General features: G+C 54.0%; 1 protein-coding gene across 4 annotated transcripts in view; it reads left to right on the top strand.

Annotated features, from left to right (window-relative positions):
* The window catches only part of LOC135212505 (syntaxin-1A-like), a 397,641-nt gene that overhangs the window by 315,577 nt on the left and 66,180 nt on the right, over positions 1–15,884 (top strand). The window lies entirely within an intron of this gene.

The raw sequence follows: 15,884 nt of genomic DNA, 5'->3' as shown, positions 1-15,884 counted from the left end.
CTGAATAACAATATGTACATATTCATATCGGCAAAAAATTTAATATACATGGATAAAGATTTATCATTATTAATATTGTGATGATTGTAGGAAAATTAGCCATATTAAGAGATTTTTATTTGTTCCGACACGTAATACAAACCAACGGTCCTTTACATATGGAATATACTTACAGCAGCAGCTGGACCGGTCGTAAGCTTTCGAACAAGGTGGTTCAGTAGTAACTGCTTGTTCGATGGTCGGGAGTCCCGCCCGACTGGAGGTAAACATTCCACTTTGCTTTTGGCAACCAATGGAGTCAGACGTGGTATTCGCCGCTCTGCCCGCCATTGTCATTTGCTTTCGCCCTCATTCTCGAAGCCTTTTGTTGTGCATGGTATCTTTTGGTAGTACTTGGAGTGACTGTGAGTACTTCTTATTACCTTTTTTTCATTGATATTGTGTTCTTGTGGAGTATTGAGAGCCACGAGACAGAGAGCCCCCCCCCTGCCCCCCAGCCAGCCAGAGATTGTGCCCTGGTGTGGAGGGCCGTAAGTGCGGGTCCTTCAGGTCCATCGAGAAGGTGGACCCCCATGAATTATGTACTCGATGCTGAGGGCGAGATTGCTCTCGGTCCGACAAGTGTAACGTATGTATGTCGTGGTCGGAGGAGCAGTGGGAGCGCTACGAGGGGAGGAAGAAAGCGCATAAATCGGCCAAGGTGTCGTCGGAAAGCTCTCCTCCGACACCATTGGTTAAGGACACGTCTCCTTTCCTCCCTCCGAGTCAGCTCCTTCCCCTTCGGGGGACATGTCGCATTCCGCCTCTTCACTTGACCTGTTGAGTGCAGAGGAGGGGGCGCGGCACCCCGACTTGCAGTTGTACTCGGGGTCTTCCATTTGCTTGGGGTGGGAGCTTTCCCCCCGGGCGAGCAGGACCCCCCCCCCCCCCCCCCCCCCCCCCACTAACCCGACCTTTGCCTCCTCAGGTGTGACTACCGGCGCGGTTGAGACCTCGAGCAGGTCTGGCACTTGCTGGACCTTTTGGGCACTCCAAGTATTCAGGGGCTGCTGTACCACCTGGCTGCACAGGGTGCCGGTCCAGTGACGCATGACCCTGTGACGTCAACGACAACAACGATGTCGACGCCTGGCTATGCCGCTCCTCCCCACTTGGTCTACACCCATCAGCTGTTGTCCAGGCCCCGCTGTCATTCGTGCCTCAAGAGGAGCCGGCCCCACCACCTGGTTTTGCTGTCCTCACCCCAGCCCCTGATTTTCAGTGCCTAAAAAGCTCGCCACTCAACCTGCCGCCAGTACCAGTCGTCGCCGCCCCGGTTCCAGATCCTGCCGTCTCCGTTACTGCTCCCACTGCAGGTCCCTCTGGACAGGTGCAGCTGGGCCGTGTTGCTTCGGCAACTGCCCCAGCTCCGTCCTGGATGGAGGACCTGACGGTGGTCCCGAGGAAGCTGACGAAGAAGAAGAGGAAGGTGTCATTGTCTTCGTCGTCATCATCTGCAGCCGCCTCTTCCCCTTCGTCTTCCAAGGCCCCAAAGCCGAGGAGGTGGCCTCCTCCCCGCCCTAAGAAGTCTCGCTCAGAGACTTCTAAGGGTCTGCCCCACTCCAGTGGGGCAGTTGGGTCTTCCGCTGGTCCTCCTGATCCCTTGGGAATGGGGCCCGTCTCTCCTTCCGCAAGGAAGAATAAGATGGGGACCGGAGGGCTATCGGCTACCACCGGTACCTCTTCTCCTGGTGCCAGAGGCACTGCCTCGGCAGTGGGAACCGTCTCGGCCGCTGGCTCGCGAGCTGTACCAATTGTACGGGTGACCGTGCAGCCAGGGTCCAGACCACTGAGCCTGCTCACCGGCAGGATCCAGGCACGGAGAGGAAGACTGGTGGCAGTCGCTCAGGCGACTCCCGCCAGACCGTCAATCGCTCTCGCAGCGATCCCCCGGTCCCCAGGGTTGACGCGACGGTCTCACAGGATCATACGTGGGCTGAGGCGAGGAAGAGGTCCCCCCGCTCACCAGGCCCAGTCTCGGCTGGGCCAGGTACCGTGACACGTCGTGAGGGCGGTGCACGCTCCCACCATGCCAGTGGACTACCGATCTCCCGACCGTCGCTCCCACCGGGACCGGACGGATCGCTTGACAGGTAGTAGCTCTCCTGACGCTCGGGACTGTTGCTACCGGCCTCGGTCCAGCGAGACTAGACCTGCAGCCCGATTGTCACCGCGTGTTGGCGATCGCCTGCAGCCCCCCCAAGCCCACCGGCTCTGCTGGTAGGCAGGGGGGAAACGTCAGGTCTTCCTCTCCTGTCTCTTCAACCTCCTCGGGCTACACTGGGAGGAGCGAGGCGATTAGGAGTGACCGTGAGGAGTGCGCTTCTCACGGTCCCACCGCAAGGGCCTACGAGCCTGGCACGGTCTTGGGACCGAGCAGATTGTACGCCCAAGTGGTTAGAGGAGACCAAGAGGGGTCTGTCATGGTTCCTCCTCTTGAAGGAGGAGGATCTCAGGAAGTTTCTCCCTGGATGGATTTGACGGTCCATCTCCTCAGGATGCCATCACTCCTGAGATCCAGAGGTCGTTTGCGGAGGTCATTGCGCTGATTCGTCAGCACAACGACCTTGGGGAAGGATCGGTGCTCCCTCCCTCCGAGCCTCTATCAAGGCTGGAGTCGTTCCGGGGGCCTAAGAAGGAACCCAGGACGACGGTCAGTCTGCCCCGGTTTGCCTTGGCCGACGGTGTGCTGGGCCAGGTGAACTCTCTTGTCTCCGGACAAGAGGGATCACTTAGGTCTGGCAGGTCAACCAAGCTGCTTCCCCCTCCTCCACCACGACAGAGGCGGTTCTACATGCCATCGGAGGGCCCGCTGCCGCCCAAGCAGGTTAGCCCGGAGATAACCAGGCTAACTCCGGGGGTCTCTCTTCAACACCTGCTGTCCGAGAACCTCTGGTTCTCACAGCAAGAGGCACAGGTCTTGGAAGCAACTGCTATGGCAGCATTCCAAGCAGTCTCCTGGCTGGACCTGTGGTCCCTCACAGTGTCCAGAGTCGCAGCCTCCTCGGGACACATCACTCCCGAAGGGGATCAGGCGTTCGGGAGACTGTATCAGTCAGAAGGTAGGGCAATTTCCTACCTCGCCCACCAGACGGCTAACCTATGGGCCAACCTGGTCCTGAGACGTCAGGACGCAGTACTCGCTCGAGTGACCAGGGCGGCATGGCGTGAGGGAGCACTGGGTCTTAGGAACAGACCGTTGCTGGGTTCCTCCTCTCTCTTCCCAAGAGAGATGGTGGATGCTGCGGTGGAACAGCGGCGCACTGAAGACAGTGACCACCTAGTACACCAGGCAGTCTTGAAGGTGTCTGGGCAGCCTCGAGCCACTGCGGCCAAGCCTTGTAGCTCAGGTAGCTCATCCTCTGTGGCCAAGACAGCTTCCTCGTCGAGGTCGAGAGGAACGACCCAGCCTTTGACTTCTTCGGTAAGGAACGAGCGTCAGCCCTCCTGCCAGACCTCCCTCTCCCGAGGAGGATATGGGAAGAAGGGGAAACGCTAGGGACGGCATTCCCCCTTACCTGCTGCCGGAAGTCGGGGGGTGCCGGACGAGCCATTGGGCAAATTGGCAGTGCTACGGAGCCGAGACCTGGATAGTGGATGTCCTTCGAGTCACGGCCACCCCTCACTTTGCACCCGGTCCATCATCAGACGTACGTTCCCGGTTCTGCCAGGGACCTAGCGCTTCAGCAAGAAGTGGAAGCCATGCTGAGCAAGCGAGCTGTAGAGGTCTTACGAGATCAGTCGCCGGGCTTCTACAGCCGACTTTTCCTGGTGGAGAAGTCATCAAGGGGCTGGCGCCCGTTGATAGATCTGTCTCCCTTGAACCGATTCGCTCGCCAGACTCGGTTCACGATAGAAACGGCACAATCCGTGCTCGATTCCATCAGGGAGAATGACTTCATGCTTTCGGTGGACCTGAAGGATGCGTATTTTCAAATACCCATCCACCAGTCCTCCAGGCAGTACCTCCGCTTCAGCCTTGACAGGACGGTGTATCAATTCAGGGCACTTTGCTTCGGTCTCTCAACCACCCCACAGGTGTTCACGCGAGTGTTCATGCTGGTGTCAGCTTGGGCCCATTCAGTTGGGATACGTATACTTAGGTATCTCGACGATTGGCTGGTCCTGGCGAGCTCCCGCTCGCAGTTGCTACAGGACAGGGATTGACTCCTCGAATTCTGCCACGACCCGGGGATCGTGGTGAACTTCGAGAAGTCAGATCTCAAGCCCAAGCAGAGGATGAAGTACCTGGGCATGCAGATCGACTCGGTAGCAGGACGAGTCTTCCCCGCAGACTTGTGGATCAGCAGGTTCAGGGAGGCAGCCGGGTGGTTCCTGTCTCAACAGGAGCAGCCAGCTCAGAAGTGGCAGGTCATGATCGGTCACCTGTCGTCACTAGAGAAGTTAGTCCCTCACGGGCGTCTTCACCTGCGGTCTCTTCAGTGGAGGCTAAAGGAGTGTTGGTCGCAGGCAAAAGACCAGCCATACCTCCCCGTCCCTCACACGGAGTAGGTGAGGCAGGACCTAGCCTGGTGGCTGGACGACAGCATCCTCGTAATAGGAGTGCCTCTCCACACTCCCCCTCCGGAGGTGCTGCTGTTCTCAGACGCATCAACTGAGGGCTGGGGCACACACCTGGAGGAGTTGGTGGCTGCAGGTATGCGGGACCATCACGACAAGCACCTTCATATCAGCTTCCTGGAGCTCAAGGCAGCATTCTTCGCACTCCAAGAGTTCCGGGTACTACATGTAATGGGACACTCAGTGGTGTTGATGAGCGACAACACCACGGTAGTGGCATACGTCAACAAACAGGGGGCTAGTGTCCCTCCCATTGCACCAGTTGAAGATGCAGGTGCACAAGTGGGCCGTAGCCCACTCGGTAGAGCTGTCAGCCAGATACATTCCAGGCAAGAGGAACGTAGTGGCAGACAACCTCAGCCGCCGAATCAGGTGATCAGGACCAAATGGTCTCTTCACCTGGACATGGCAGAAAGGCTCTTTGACCTGTGGGGGCGTCCAGTCGTGGACCTGTTCGCCACCAGGCACAACAGAAAACTCGAGGTTTTCTTCTCAGTTGCGCCGGACCCATGGGCAGCTGCAGAGGATGCATTTCAACACCCATGGGACAACCTCCTTGTCTACGCCTTTTCCCCATTCTGTCTGATTCGCAAGGTGATCAGCAGGGTGCTGGTCACCAGAAATCTTCGGATGATTCTGGTGGCACCCAAATGGCCTCAGGCCGTTTGGTATCCGGACCTGCTGGCTCTTCTCACCAAGGCACCGCGAGAGATTCCCCCATGGCACAACCTCCTGTGCCAACCACACGTGGAACGGTACCACCTAGCGGTTCGGGCCCTGTGTCTTCACGGCTGGCCGTTATCCACCATCTCTTGCGAGCGAGAGGCTTTTCTCGCCAAGCAGCAACAGAGATGGCAGGGTACCTCAGACAATCCTCTGCAGCAGTGTACCAGGGGAAGTGGTCCGTCTTCTGTGGTTGGTTTTGTGGACGGAGTCTCTCTCCACTCAGAGCCACCCTTCAGCAGGTAGCAGATTTCCTCGTCTTCCTTCGCCGAGAGAAGCTCCTCTCCATCTCCGCAGTTAAAGGCTACAGAGTCGCTCTAGCCCCAGTTCTTAAACTGCGAGGAGTGGACATTTCCACCTCCATGGAAATCTCACTCCTGATGGAGCTTTGAGAGGTCTTGCCCACCCAGGGAACTCAGGCCCCCAGGGTGGGACGTGACTCGTACTTAGGAGCTTGACTCGCAGACCCTTCGAGCCACTCTGGGAGTCATCAGACAGGAATCTGACCCTCAAGACCGTCTTTCTGCTGGCCCTGGCATCGGCGAAGAGAGTAGGGAAACTTCATGGTCTTTCCTTCGATGTCATGCACTCAAGGGGATGGGGATCGGTGACGCTCGGTTTCGTCCCGGATTTCGTAGCAAAGACTCAGAACCCTTCGGTCCCTGACAACCGGTTCGAGTCCTTCATAATCCCCTCCCTGAAGGACTTCACCGACAACGATACAGATGAGATGCTGCTTTGTCCAGTGAGGGCGCTACGGCACTATCTGAAGAGAACTCGCCACCTCAGGCCTGAGTGTCGACGCCTCTTCATTAGCACTGGGGTTACCAAGAAAGAAGTGTCCAAGAACACTATTTCTTTCTGGCTTCGTGAGGTAATCCGGAAGGCGTACGCTTCAGACAGGAGTGACGACATCAGTACCCTTTGTCCGAGAGCCCACGAAGTCAGAGGTATTGGTCCAACCCTCGCATTCCGCAAGAACTGGTCCGTGGCACAGATGCTGAAGGCGGGGGTTTGGGCCAACCAGACCACCTTTACGTCCTTCTACCGTGGGGATATCGCCCACAGGTCCTTGAACACTTTTTCCTTGGGACCTGTAGTGGCTGCTCAACAAGTTGTGTTGCTTACCCAGCTCCCTCGCCGGGACAAGATAGCATCTCATCCTTGTGAGACTGCATGAATGGAAGAGTGAATGAGAGTGTGATTGGCTTCTCTTCCTCCTCTTTTCCCTTTCCCTGCTGGCAGATGGTGGCGGTTGTCACTACGCTGGACAGGATGCTGATGCCTGAGTGTCGACGCCTCTTCATTAGCACTGGGGTTACCAAGAAAGAAGTGTCCAAGAACACTATTTCTTTCTGGCTTCGTGAGGTAATCCGGAAGGCGTACGCTTCAGACAGGAGTGACGACATCAGTACCCTTTGTCGAGAAGCCCACAAAGTCAGAGGTATTGGTCCAACCCTCGCATTCCGCAAGAACTGGTCCGTGGCACAGATGCTGAAGGCGGGGGTTTGGGCCAACCAGACCACCTTTACGTCCTTCTACCGTGGGGATATCGCCCACAGGTCCTTGAACACTTTTTCCTTGGGACCTGTCCAGTGGCGCTCAACAAGTTGTGTTGCTTACCCAGCTCCCTCGCCGGGACAAGATAGCATCTCATCCTTGTGAGACTGCATGAATGGAAGAGTGAATGAGAGTGTGACTGGCTTCTCTTCCTCCTCTTTTCCCTCTCCCGCTGGCAGTGGTGGCGGTTGTCACTACGCCTGGACAGGATGCTGATGCCTGAGTGTCGACGCCACTCTTTATTAGCACTGGGGTTACCAAGAAAAGAAGTGCCAAGAACACTATTTCTTTCTGGCTTCGTGAGGTAATCCGGAAGGCGTACGCTTCAGACAGGAGTGACGACATCAGTACCCTTTGTCCGAGAGCCCACGAAGTCAGAGGTATTGGTCCAACCCTCGCATTCCGCAAGAACTGGTCCGTGGCACAGATGCTGAAGGCGGGGGTTTGGGCCAACCAGACCACCTTTACGTCCTTCTACCGTGGGGATATCGCCCACAGGTCCTTGAACACTTTTTCCTGGGACCTGTAGTGGGCTGATCAACAAGTTGTGTTGCTTACCCAGCTCCCTCGCCGGACAAGATAGCCATCTCATCCTTGTGAGACTGCATGAATGGAAGAGTGAATGAGAGTGTGACTGCTTCTCTTCCTCCCCCTCTTTTTCCCTCTCCATGCCTGGCAGTGGTTGGCGGTTGTCACTACGCTGGACAGGATGCTGATGCCCGAGTGTCGACGCCTCCTTTCATTAGCACCTGGCGGGGTTACCAAGAAAGAAGTGTCCAAGAACAAAAACTATTTTCATTTGCTGGCTTCGTGAGGTAATCCGGAAAGGCACAGATACGCTTCAGACGAAAGGAAGTGGACGACATCACGGTAACCCTTTGTCCGAGGAGCCCACGAAGTCAGAGGTATTGGTCCAACGCTCGGCATTCCAAGAACCTGGGCCGTGGCCAGATGCTGAAGGCCGGGGGGTTTGGGCAAACAAGACAACCTTTAACGGTCCCTTCCTACCGTGGGGATATCGCCCACAGGTCCTTGAAACTTTTTCGCTTGGAACCTGTAGTGGCTGCTCAACAAGTTGTTGTTGCTTACCCCAAGCTCCCTCGCGGGGAACAAGGGAAATTTAGGGCAATCTCCCAATCCATTTGTGGGAAGACTGCCATGATATGGAAGAGTTGAATGAGATTGAACTGGCTTGCTCTTCCTCCTCTTTTTCCCTCTTTCCATGCTGGCAGTTGGTGGCCGTTGTCACTACACGACTGGAACAGGGGATGCTGTTGGCCCGAGTGTCGACGCCTCTTCCCATTAGCACTGGGGTTACCAAGAAAGAAGTGTTCCAAGAACAACTAAATTTCTTTCTGGCTTTTCCGTGAGGTAATTCCGGGAAGGCCGGTTACGCTTCAGACAGGAGTTACGAACATCAGTAAAAACCCTTTGTTCCGAGAGCCCACGAAAGTCAGAGGTATTTGGGTCCAACCCTTCGCATTCCGCCCAAAGAACGGTCCGTGGCACACGAATTGCCCTGAGGCGGGGGTTTGGGCAACCAGGGACACCTTACGTCCTTCTAACGTGGGGAATATTCGGGCCCACAGGTCCTTGAACAACTTTTTTTCCTTTGGGACCTGTAGTGGGCCTTGTCAGACAGTTTGTGTTGCTTACCCAGCTCCTTCGCCGGGACAAGATAGCATCTCAATCCTTGTGGAAGACTGGCATAATGGAAGAGTTGAATGAGGGACCTGGTTGACTGCTTCCTCCTTCCCCTTTTCACCCTCTCCCTGCTGGCAGATGGTGGCGGTTGTCACTACGCTGGACAGGATGCTGATGCCTGAGTGTCGACGCCTCTTCATTAGCACTGGGGTTACCAAGAAAGAAGTGTCCAAGAACACTATTTCTTTCTGGCTTCGTGAGGTAATCCGGAAGGCGTACGCTTCAGACAGGAGTGACGACATCAGTACCCTTTGTCCGAGAGCCCACGAAGTCAGAGGTATTGGTCCAACCCTCGCATTCCGCAAGAACTGGTCCGTGGCACAGATGCTGAAGGCGGGGGTTTGGGCCAACCAGACCACCTTTACGTCCTTCTACCGTGGGGATATCGCCCACAGGTCCTTGAACACTTTTTCCTTGGGACCTGTAGTGGCTGCTCAACAAGTTGTGTTGCTTACCCAGCTCCCTCGCCGGGACAAGATAGCATCTCATCCTTGTGAGACTGCATGAATGGAAGAGTGAATGAGAGTGTGACTGGCTTCTCTTCCTCCTCTTTTCCCTCTCCCTGCTGGCAGATGGTGGCGGTTGTCACTACGCTGGACAGGATGCTGATGCCTGAGTGTCGACGCCTCTTCATTAGCACTGGGGTTACCAAGAAAGAAGTGTCCAAGAACACTATTTCTTTCTGGCTTCGTGAGGTAATCCGGAAGGCGTACGCTTCAGACAGGAGTGACGACATCAGTACCCTTTGTCCGAGAGCCCACGAAGTCAGAGGTATTGGTCCAACCCTCGCATTCCGCAAGAACTGGTCCGTGGCACAGATGCTGAAGGCGGGGGTTTGGGCCAACCAGACCACCTTTACGTCCTTCTACCGTGGGGATATCGCCCACAGGTCCTTGAACACTTTTTCCTTGGGACCTGTAGTGGCTGCTCAACAAGTTGTGTTGCTTACCCAGCTCCCTCGCCGGGACAAGATAGCATCTCATCCTTGTGAGACTGCATGAATGGAAGAGTGAATGAGAGTGTGACTGGCTTTCTCTTCTCCCTCTTTTCCCTCTCCTGCTGGCAGAGGGTGGCGGTTGTCACTACGCTGGAACAGGATGCTGTGCCTGGTGTCGAACGCTCGTTTCTTAGCACTGGGGTTACCAAGAAAGAAGTGTCCAAAACACTATTTCTTCCTGGCTTCGTGAGGTAATCCGGAGGCGTACGCTTCAGACAGGAGTGACGCATCATTACGCTTTGTCGAGAGCCCACGAAGTCAGAGGTATGGTCCAACCCTCGCATTCCGCAAGAACTGGTCCGTGGCACGATGCTGAAGGCCGGGGTTTGGGCCACCAACACCTTTACTTCCTCTACGTGGTGATATCGCCCACAGGTCTTGAACGACTTTTTCCTTGGACCTGTATGGCCTGCTCAACAAGTGGTGTTGCCTTACCCTGCTCCCTCTCCGGGATCAAGATAGCATCTCATCCTTGTGAGACTGCATGAATGGAAGAGTGAATGAGAGTGTGACTGGCTTCTCTTCCTCCTCTTTTCCCTCTCCCTGCTGGCAGAGGGTGGCGGTTGTCACTACGCTGGACAGGATGCTGATGCAGGTAAGCTACGTGACTGAGCCCCATTCTTTCCCTTTCATTAGGGATAGAAGCATTTATCCGCCACTCCCCTAACAAGGGGGGGGGTGGACGCTAACAAGAGACAAACTTTATATTTGGCTCTTGCGTAGGAACTAGTTCTTGCTTGCTATTCATAAGAGGCACACTTGCCTCCCTCTTATGAATTTGGTCCAGATGTCTGACCACTGATCCCGCGGTGCACACCCCGATCAGTTCGACAGAGGCTAGGATCCCCTCCCTCTGCTCTTACGACCAGGGAGGGAACCAAGGGCGGACGAACACCAGTCTGTTCGTAAGACTCAGATTCCACTCACCAATAAGTGAGTTTTCCATATGTAAAGGACCAATGGGTTTGTATTACGTGTCGGAACAAATCACAATTTGTAGTAAATTGTATTTTGTTCATGAAACTTACCTGACAGATATATATATAGCTGTATTTTCTGAAGTCCGACAGAATTTCAAAACTCGCGGCACACGCAGTGGGCGGCCAGGTGGTAGTACCCATTCCCGCCGCTGGGAGGCGGATATCAGGAACCATTCCCATTTTCTATTCATATTTTTTCTGTCGCCGGTGCTGTAAACAACTGTTTGCAGTACCTCCGCCTAGGATTTTGATATACTTTCGTCACTTAAGTATCTGGATTGTCTTTTGGTTTTGATTCTGGATTGGTGGCTTGGCACGCGCAATAGTGGACTGTTTTTTTGATTTTGGATTGGCTTTTCTGTAAACATGATGTCTGGATCAAGTTCAGTGAGTTTCAGAGTGTGTGTGAAGAGTGATTGTAAGGTGAGGCTACCGAAATCATCGGTAGATCCCCACACAGTATGTATGGGGTGTAGGGGGCATGTATGTTTATTGGACGATTGGTGCAACGAATGTGAAGGTTTGACCGATGATGGATGGAAGGTGTATGATTCTTATCGGCGTAAATTGGAACGCGATAGGATCAGGAGGTCTTCCTCCAGGAGCGGTTCCACTAAAGGTAAGGGAAGTAATATTCCACCTGCATTAACACCAGTAGAGTTTGTTTCACCTAACCCTGTGATGTTGCCTTCGGGCCCTGATTCTGTGTCTGGAGAAGGTAATGCCCTTTCTCTTATTTTAGAGTCGTTACGCACTCTAGAATCTAAAGTGTTAGCCTTAGAAACCGGCTCTGTGAAAGTGAGTGATCGTGCCCCTAGTGTTGTGGAAGGGGCGTCAGATCGGCCCCATAATGCCTCTAGGCCTAGACCGCTGTTGGACTCCCAGGAATCAAGAAGTGGACATGTCGAAAGCCGCAAGAGGGTTACGGGGGCTCCCCACCGATCTGGCGTCCCTTTGGCAGGACCTGTCGCAAGTTCCCAGGCTGCCAAGGAGCGTGCTCAGGCTCGCATCCTTAAGGACTGTTTTTCGTCCTCCGAGGCGCCCTCCCCGCGCAAGGGGTGGAGCGCTCGGAGAGACTCGCGTCCATTGAAAAGGACCTTTCCGAGTGAGGACGCTTCACGTCCTCTCTCTCCGTTGTCGTTGCGGTCTTCACCTGGGTCGTATGACGCTTTTCCGCTGAGAAGCGATACTTTCGCTCTTCGGAGAGGCAGGTTGCTGTACCTGTGAGAAGGAAGGAGGCGTCCCCTCGCCCCTCGTCTTCTCGCAGGTTCAGCCCTTCGCCTGCTTTAGTTTCTTCACCCACGAAGAACATTCTTATGTCCCTTCAGGACCAGTTGTCGGCTTTGATGGCTCAGGAGACACGGCCAGCAGGAGTCGAGCCTAAACGTAGGAAGGACGTCAGGCTGCCTGTCAAGAGGACGAAGCAGTCCCCTTCTCTTTCTCCGCCTGCGTCTCCTTCAGTGCTCCTCCGATCTCGTTCCTCTAGTAGGAAGGCACGTGGACAGGACGCTTTCTTTCCCTCTCGACGTCCTGAGCAGGCCGCTCGTCAGGACGCTCATCGGGACGCTCGGCAGGACGCTTTTCAGAACGCCTTGGAGGACGCCCGGCAGGACAAGGATGCTCGTCAGGACGCTTTTGTGGACGCTCGAAGGGACGCTTTTCCTAATGAGGAAGCTTTCGAGAGTGCTCAGAAAGACGCTTTGAAAGCTAAGACTGTACGCTCTAGCGGGAAGTGTAAGGACGCTTCTTTAGAGCGAGTTAAAGCGACCCAAGTCGCCTCTCAAGACGCTCTTCTTCCTTCATGCACTAAGGATCGACAGAAGGTCGGTCGCATTGAAGAAGCTTCTGCATCCAAGCCTCGGAGATCTCTGTTGAAGGTCAGACCCGTTGGGCGCACGCCCTCTCCGGAGGGGCAGTCTCCGATTCCTCTTAGGGAGGAAGGAGAGTTAAGTAGTCTGGCGGACTCGGTTCAGGAGGAGCAGCCGTCTGTTTCGTCCGTTTCGGATTATAAAGTGTTAGTGTTAACGCTGGAGGAAGTATGGAAGAAGAAGTAAAACATCGGGTACAGGCAGGCTGGAACAACTGGAGAGCGGCCTCGGGAGTTCTTTGTGACAAAAGAGTGCCGCTTAGGTTAAAAGGAAAATTTCACAAGACGGTGGTAAGAACAGCAATGCTGTATGGTACGGAAACAGCAAGCATGAGAAAAGCAGAGCAGAAGAAGATGGATGTGGCAGAAATGAGAATGCTTAGGTGGATGTCTGGGGTAACAAGAGTGGATAGGATCAGAAATGACTACATAAGGGGGTCAACTAAGGTGGTGGAAGTATCAAAGAAAGTGCAGGAGGGGAAGCTGAGATGGTATGGACACCTGTTGAGGAGAGATGAGGACCACGCTGGGAGACATACTATGGGGGTGGAGGTGCAAGGAAGAAGAAAAAAGAGGGGAGGACCAAGAAAGAGATGGAAGGACTGTGTGAGAGGAGACTTAAATGAGAAGGGAATTGATGAGGCAGAAGCACAAGATAGAAATAGATGGAAACAGCTCATCCGAAACGGCGACCCCATATAAAAATGGGAACAAGCTGGGAAGAAGAAGAAGAAGAAGTGAGGCTGTTACGCTCGTCTTTTGGAGACAAGTTTCAGCCTGCAGCTCCCAGGTCTCCACCCTCTCAGTTTTCTTCATCGAAGTCTTGTAAGACCTCGGAGTTCGTGGAAATGAAGACTTCTCTGTCCACCAAGAGGGCTTTTAAGAAATTACAAGACTGGATGGAACGAAGGAAGGATCAGGGCAAGTCGACTTTCGCCCTTCCTCCCTCAAGACTCAGTGGAAAAGGGGGCATTTGGTACGAGACCAAAGGAGAAGTAGGTGTGAGAATCCCTTCGTCATCCCAAGGGGATTTTGCTAGTCTGGTCGACGCCCAGAGGAGGTCTCTTTTGTCGACAGCAAAGATTTCTTGGACGCCTACAGAGATCGACCATCACATGAAAGGACTATTAAGAACTCTCGAAGTCTTCAACTTTTTGGACTGGTGCTTGGGAGTCCTAGATATTCAATCTAGGAGTCCGGACTCGCTAAGTCTGGGGGAGCTGTCCAGTGTGTTAACCTGCATGGACAAGGCCGTCAGGGATGGTTCGGAAGAGTTAGTGTCTCACTTTGGTACGGCTTTTCTTAAAAAGAGAGCGCTGTTCTGCAACTTTGCTGCGAATCAGTTATGACGGCTCAGAAAGCGGAGCTTCTCTTTGCGCCTCTTTCGAACCATCTCTTCCCCCAGACTATGGTGAAGGACCTGGCAGGTAGCTTACAGGAGAAGGCTACTCAGGACCTCTTAGCCCAGTCCTCGAGACGTCCCGCAGTTCCTACTACGTCTTCTTTTGGGCGAGCTCCAAAGAAGATTAAACCCTTTCGTGGGGCTCCTCCCTCGAGAGCAGCTCCTCGAGGGAGAGGGCTTTCAAGAGGAAGAGTTTCTTTCAAGCCGAAAGCAAGCAAGTGAATGTCATGTCCTTCAGACACCAGTCGGAGCCAGACTGAAGTTTTTTGCGGGAGCATGGAGAGAGAGAGATACGGACCCTTGGTCCCTCAAGATCGTGGAACAGGGGTACAAGATCCCCTTTTTGGATCCTCCTCCTCTATCCACAACTCCCAGAGATCTTTCTCCTTCATATCAAGGGGAGAAACGGCAAATTCTTTTCGATCTTTAGATCAAATGATCGAGAAAAGAGCGGTGGAGCAGGTCGTAGACCTGGGGTCACCAGGATTTTACAACAGACTTTTCCTGGTACCAAAGCAGTCGTCGGGTTGGCGTCCAGTCCTAGACGTAAGCAGGCTGGATCTTTTCATAGAAAAGATAAAGTTCAAAATGGAGACGCCTCAGTCTGTTCTGGGAGCCTTGAGACCGGGCGACTGGATGGTGTCCTTAGACCTGCAGGACGCATACTTTCACGTTCCAATCCACCCTCTTTCAAGAAAAGTATCTGAGGTTCGTTTTGAAAGACAAAGTCTGGCAATTCAGAGCCCTTTGTTTTGGCTTAAGCACGGCTCCGATGGTATTTACCATGATCATGAAGAATTTAGCGAGATGGTTGCATTCTTCAGGGATAAGAGTATCTCTCTATCTCGACGATTGGCTCGTCAGAGCGTCGTCAGAGGAGAGGTGTCTGAAGGACCTTCAGTTCACGTTAGCCTTGGCGAAGTCCCTGGGACTTCTGGTCAACCTTGAAAAGTCGCATCTGACCCCGACACAGTCCATCGTGTATCTGGGGATTCAGATGGATTCAGTGGCTTTTCGGGCGTTTCCGTCCCAGGAACGACAGCTGCAAGGCTTAGAGAAAGTTTCAGCCTTCCTGGGGAAAGAAACTTGCTCGGCGAGGGAATGGATGAGTCTGCTGGGGACCATTTCCTCGCTGGAAAAGTTTGTTTCCCTGGGGAGACTACACCTCAGGCCTCTCCAGTTTTTTCTTGTAGAGGAATGGAGAGTCAAAGAGGATCTGGATGCGACCTTAAAGATCACCGAATCGGTGAAAAGCCATCTAAGATGGTGGCTCGATCCTCGGAAGTTTTGAGAGGGTTTATCTCTAAAGCTTCTGAGCCCCGACCTAGTGTTGTTTTCCGACGCGTCCGTTTCGGGTTGGGGAGCAACACTAGGAGGGGAAGAAGTGTCAGGCTCCTGGAGGGGGGAACAGGTGTCCTGGCACATCAATGTGAAAGAACTTGCAGCGGTTTTCCTGGCGCTACAGTTCTTCGAAGAAAAGGTTGCAGACAAAGTTGTCCAAGTCAACTCGGACAACACCACAGCCCTTGCGTACCTAAAGAATCAGGGAGGAACACACTCCCGACCTCTGTTTTACCTGGCGAGGGAGATTCTGCTGTGGGCAGGTGCAAGGTGAGTGAAAATCCTGACGAGATTCATCGTAGGAGTCCAGAACGTCAGAGCGGACCTTCTCAGTCGACAGGACCAACTCCTGCCGACAGAATGGACTCTGCATCAAGACGTTTGTCGGGAGCTATGGAAGTTGTGGGGACGTCCTCTGGTCGACCTATTTGCGATGTCAAGGACAAAGAGGTTGCCTCTTTATTGCTCCCCTGTGTTGGATCCAGGAGCGATCGCTATAGTAGATGCACTGCTCTGGAATTGGACGAACTTAGACCTGTATGATTTCCCGCCGTTCAAGATCATGGGGGAAGTCATGAGGAAGTTCGCAGCGTCAGAGGGGACGAGGTTGACCCTGATCGCCCCGATGTGACCCGCAAGAGAATGGTTGACGGAGGTAATGTCCTTCCTTGTAGACTTCCCAAGGACGTT

This window comes from Macrobrachium nipponense, chromosome 41 (assembly GCF_015104395.2).
Source record: "Macrobrachium nipponense isolate FS-2020 chromosome 41, ASM1510439v2, whole genome shotgun sequence".
Taxonomy (NCBI): Eukaryota; Metazoa; Arthropoda; class Malacostraca; order Decapoda; family Palaemonidae; genus Macrobrachium; species Macrobrachium nipponense.
The sequence above is the reverse complement of the archived record's forward strand: the minus strand, read 5'-3'. Positions and strand labels throughout refer to the sequence as shown.